This window comes from Setaria italica, chromosome II (assembly GCF_000263155.2).
Source record: "Setaria italica strain Yugu1 chromosome II, Setaria_italica_v2.0, whole genome shotgun sequence".
Taxonomy (NCBI): Eukaryota; Viridiplantae; Streptophyta; class Magnoliopsida; order Poales; family Poaceae; genus Setaria; species Setaria italica.
In genome coordinates, this window is record NC_028451.1 from 22,392,333 (window position 1) to 22,398,016 (window position 5,684).

The following is a 5,684-nucleotide window of genomic DNA, read 5'->3' on the forward strand; positions in this document are numbered from 1 at the left end:
ACTATTTAGGGTTCTCGTTTGTATAGATTGGAGTGGAGCGAAGGGGATTGAGTCTAAAATAATTTTTCCGCCGATCCTTCCATTCCACTTTAACCCACAACTATTCAAACAAGACCCTAACGGGATGGCATATCCTATGTAATCGAATTACGTTACAGACACCCAAATCAAACATTTTATGTGTGTTTATCATAATCACTACCGAGGAGGAAAAGTACCAAGGTGATGGCGCACACGCGGCACCAGCAACCAGGTCGTTGGGCTGTTGCTTAATTTAACTACGCTACTCGTTCCTTGAGACTATAACAAAGTTTTGGTTCGGCACTCGCCATCTGAACGCAACTCTGCAACGCGGGAGCAAGGCGTGGAATCAGTCACCTCCACTCCACTGTCCTATAGGCTAGAGCTGGCCCCAGCTTGTCTTTGCGCGAGACCAGTAAGCAGTAGCTGGCAGCCTGGCAATTCGCAAATCGCAAGGTTTCAATTCCGTCGGTGGTCTCCAATTTTGAGACGGATGGAGAAAACTTACATAACGATGTCTGGAACCAGTGAAACCATGACACATTTTTTTCCTTCTGTTTGAAAATCAGAACAAAAATAATGACACGACACGATGGTTTGGTATCCGATTCCCCGTTGATTAGGACATCATTTTTCTTCTATGAGAGAAAGAACCAACAAGAAACACCGGCATGCCTTTCTTCCTCTTTCGATGTTGCAATTCCAAGTGAAGTAAGTACTGAATGAACTTGTGGGCGAGAAATTTGGCTCAAAATTATCTCTCCTTTTTTTCTTTTTTCCGGAGTAGTAGGTGCTAGCACCCATTTCTTCTGTAACAACGAGCGTTAAGCGCACAACGACGCGCCTAATCTACTCGGCAGGCACCGCGCCCACGCGGCCATCGATCAGCCAGACAGCACGCCGCCGGCGACGTACTCGTACGCCGCGTCCAGCTGCGCGCGGGCGCTTGCGCCCGCCCCGCCGCTGGTCCCGGCCCCGGGGCGCGCGCCGGCTTCGCGCGGCCGGCGGGGCCGCCACACTCGTCCTCGCCAGAGTCCCAGGGCGGGAGCTCGGCGCGGCACATGGGGCAGGTACCGCGGATCCCCAGCCACGGCGCGATGCAGCCGTCGTGGTACCAGTGCGCGCACGGCAGCCGCACCACGGCGTCCGCCACCGCGATCTCTTCCGTGCACACCGCGCACACCGTGCCGGCCACGCCCGCCGGCGCTCGCACCGCCGGCGGTGCCGAGACGGCCGGTGGCACCGCCTCCGCAAGGCGACTGCCCACGGCGGCGGGAGGAGGGTCGACGGGGAAGGACTCCTCGTCGACGTAGTCCACGACCAGCGGGTTCCGCCCGAGGATCGAGGAGAGGAGGTACCTCGCCGTGATCCAGTCGCCGTCGTCGTCCATGATGCGTGAGACGGCGAGAGGAAACGGTTCTCACAAAGATCTCAGCAAGAGGAGGGAGGGAGGGAGATGCAGAGAGGGGGAGAGGTGAGGCAGGTGCGGAAATGGGGATTAAATAGGCGTTGTTTGCTTCGAGTGTTTGTCCTTTTTCGCTATTCTTTATTAAGGGGAAGCTGTTGTTCTAATTGCACTGACTTTTTGCACAGAGCTAATTACTCTTCACTTAGGTGATAGCCTAGCAGGTCACACCACAGTTCGCAAGAACCTAAGTAAATTTTACGAGGAAAAAACTTTTTCTCGATTAAATCTTATAAGATTTCCCGCGTTCTAAATAATCTTAGCATTTGACACGAATATGACACACCAAAAGAACAGGTACTTAAAAGGCGTTTACTATGTCATACAGCCATAGTGATATGGACAATCGCCGTTTCCTATTTCTGTGCAATTGCTCGCCATGTTCTTAAACTGTTGCTATTTACTTTGTATTCCCATCCGCCTGTGAATCTGTGATAAACCATGGGTTGACGTCTGCTTTAACCTCATTGAACACACCCTAGTTGTGTACGTTTTCATCCCCTGGCCCGTCTGTTAATGTCGAAAGAAACACCTTATCAAAAAAAAAATAACGAATGAAACATGAGTGCCAGAGTCGCCACTCGCAGAAGCAATCGTTTTGTTGACTGTGCAGTGACGGGGAAACGATGGAAGATAAAGATATGGACTGGCCTCAACTGACCTGAACAGATAAGGCACGCAGCACATCGATTGCGGAGAGAGCTCCTTTGCTATATGGCGTGGAGCAGCTATCCGGCGAAATTCTGTGGGCTGAGGGATCCACGGATGGATGATAGGCGTATGGGCAGAGTCCACGCATGTTAGGCGCCTCCACGCAAGGGCGCGCGGAATAAATCGTCGTGGAAAAGCACCATTTTTTAATTTATTTTAAATTGCAGGGTAATGCTCCGTAGAATCATAGCTCCTGTTCTCATGCACATATCAGTATATAATAATAAAGAAATTCTGATAAATTTAAACTAGACACCTCTCAATCGAAAAATCAGATATTGGACCCCAACTATTCAAACCTCCGATTTTACCTCCCAGGGTTCAATTTTTTTTTAAAAAAAGTTTCCCTACGTGGTGCCACTTCCACCACGAGGGTGGGAGCAAATTGCGAGTTGATAGTTTGAGGGGCAATTAGATTTTATAAAAAATAAAACAATGATTCCTTAGAAATTATATGGACTTTAAAATCCTAAAATCTTGTTTTGTCTTCAAAAATATATAGAAACTCGTTATAGCTAAAAACAGGAAACTAGTTTTATATTTTTCTAGAATTATGCTCTATTGCTGGTGGCTAGTTAGTGGTTATTTAGATCTATGATAACAACGCCCGTCTAATGATTGAACTCTAGGATTAACACCCTCCAATACACTGCCTAAAAAGGAACTGTTAAAAAATAAATTAGCTGATGGATTTCATGGAGTCTGCGTCAAAAATATATTTCAAGTGCATAATTTAGATAGGTAGGAAAAAGAAACTGTCGGTTTCGACGCTAGCGTGTGGTAGCTTATTTCCGTCAATGAAGGTAAGGTACGACCATCTGTAATTTAATTGTTAATAGGATGGTTTTTAAAAGCTGTCATTCATGGGCAGTATACATAGACTCTACTATTTCATCACTAGAATTTGTTAATGGTCGTTACCTTAATTTTTCAACCGCCAATCTCTTGGTAAATACATGGGATATAGGTATAGTTCTATGCATTATTAACTTTCCTCCAATAAATTACACGAGTTTCGGTGATATAATCTTATTTTGTAACGTATGGAATTTTTTGTTGGTTCGAATCTTTGAAATACTTTTTCTCCTAACAAAACATTTATTGCATCATATAAAAAATATGCTTAACAAAACTAGATCCAATATGAATATATTTTCTTACCTTTTAAGTGAGAGTTGCATATCTGGATACTATAGATAGCAACGGCTTCTACTATCGAGTTGCAACTAGTTATAACTTGGTGTATGATCCAATATGAATATATTTTCTTATCTTTTAAGCGAGTTGCATATCTGTGTACTATGGATTGCAACGGCTTCTACTACCGAGTTGCAACCAGGTTATAACTCGGTGTATTATTTGCTTGTGGGGACTATAACACATGTCAAGTTGCAATTCTAAGGTGCAGTCATATCTGGTGCACTAGTGCGACTATGTAGAAATAGTTGCAATCAGCAGTAACTGGATTTAATTGGGTAGTAATTGGTTGCAGCCAAAAGTAATTGAGTTTGCAACTGAGTGTGGCAGAATTGCCCAATTAAACTGGCTCAAGCACACTGACCCTTATCAAACTCGATTAACAGGCCAACAACGAACGTGCCTTAATTGACATAGGTGGAGCTACGCAATTTAACAACATTCTCATCTCCGCTCGATCTTAATTAAATAAAGTGATCCTATATCTCGCGAGCGATAGGCAATTACTCGTAACAAGGGAGTCATAAGGAGCATGCAACTATGGTTTCATTCAACTTCTGAAAACTTAATGCACATATAATTAATTAATGCACAAATAATTAATTAAGAATATTGCATAATTTAAAATTAGGGGTTATGCTCCAGGGTTTACTTTCTTCCTGTTGTTGTTAGTATATTTAACGATCACGAATAAATCCACAAGCGCACGGATATACCGTTGTGGCATTTCATCCAAGAGTATTCCCAAGGGTATTGTATTTCCTAAAGGAAGGTGGGAAGGTCAAAAGAGTTTACTATGCATATGAGTATACCATAGATGGATAAAGACAATACTCAAGGTAGGGGTAAGATACTGATAGATATGTAATGTGACACACACAAGAATCATCTCGAGATAACTAAACTAGGGAGAAGGACTAAGAGTTAGTTCTAGGTTCATATGTGTTGGGATACGAGGTAGGCTACGCTAGCGCAAAACAAAATTTTCTACCGCGTATAACCAGGAAGAGCTGCCGTATAAGGATCACGGGATTACCACTCGACGCACTACTGGTGCGGAAGATGTAGATATGCGTCGGTGCAGTGAAGACGATCACGTAGTCGTACGTAGTCGATCAACGTAGTCGTACGTAGTCGATCACGTCCAGCAGCTCCTCAGCAACTCGTCCACGTGCACAGCAAGATCGCCTCCGGTGCCGCGGCTCGTCGTCGGCTCGTCGTGGCTCGTCGGCGGCTCGTCGATGGCTCGTCCAAGTGCTGCAGGCGCAACACCTCCAAGGTATCCACACGTGCAGGGAGGAAGCGTCGCAAGCCGGATTGCTAGATCCGCGAGTTGCAACAGGCGAGGGCGTGGGAGGCGCGGCAGAAGTGTTTCGCAAAAAGGTGTGAAACCCTAGGGCGCCCCCACCCCTCTATTTATAGGGGTTCCTGATGGGCCTCTGGATCCGAGGCCCATTAGTACTCCTAAACCTAATCCAACTCGGATCAGATCCGAATTGGGCTTCCAGCCCCTTAAGTGTGTGACCCTTTGGGTTCGGATACGTATAGACATGGCCCGAGTACTCCTACTCGGCCCAATAGTCGGTAGCGGCCTCTAGCAAGACGTGCCAACTCCTATACGCATACGAAGATCATATCAGACGAACCATCACAACATAATATACATGCTATTCCCTTTGCCTCACGATATTTGGTCTAGCTTCAAGCCGACCGCTCTTTCTCGATCCTGTGATTCGGAATCCCTTTGTAGATTAACTCTTAACCGTACGTAGCATGGCCATGCATTTTCTGATCCGATCACTCGAGGGGCCCAGAGATATCACTCTCAATCAGAGAGGGGCAAATCCCATCTTGATTGACCATGTCTCATAGCATGCTTCTTGACAAACCCGAAAGCTACCTTTATAACTACCCTGTTACGGCGTAGCGTTTGATAGCCCCTAAGTAGGTCAATCCACATCTAGAATACATGCGACAATCTCAGGTCTAAGGACAAAGCGTATATGTTGTTTAAAGAGAGAACTACTTCTCGTGTTGGGTCAGTCCTAACACATGTCTCCACATGTGTCCACATTATTAGTTCAACATCTCCATGTCCATGACTTGTGAAACATAGTCATCAACTAATACATGTGCTAATCTAATATTCATGTGTGTCCTCACATGAACTCCGACTAGGGACAACTTTAGAATAACCATACAAGTAAAGAGTTTCACATACAATTCACATAATTGCAAATCAATTCAAGTAGCCTTTAATGGATATTCAATGAACACAATATACAAATCA

General features: G+C 45.2%; 1 pseudogene; it reads right to left on the bottom strand.

Annotated features, from left to right (window-relative positions):
* Window positions 1-517: 517 nt before the first annotated feature.
* On the bottom strand, window positions 518-1,741 carry LOC101781143 (annotated as a pseudogene).
* Window positions 1,742-5,684: the final 3,943 nt, after the last annotated feature.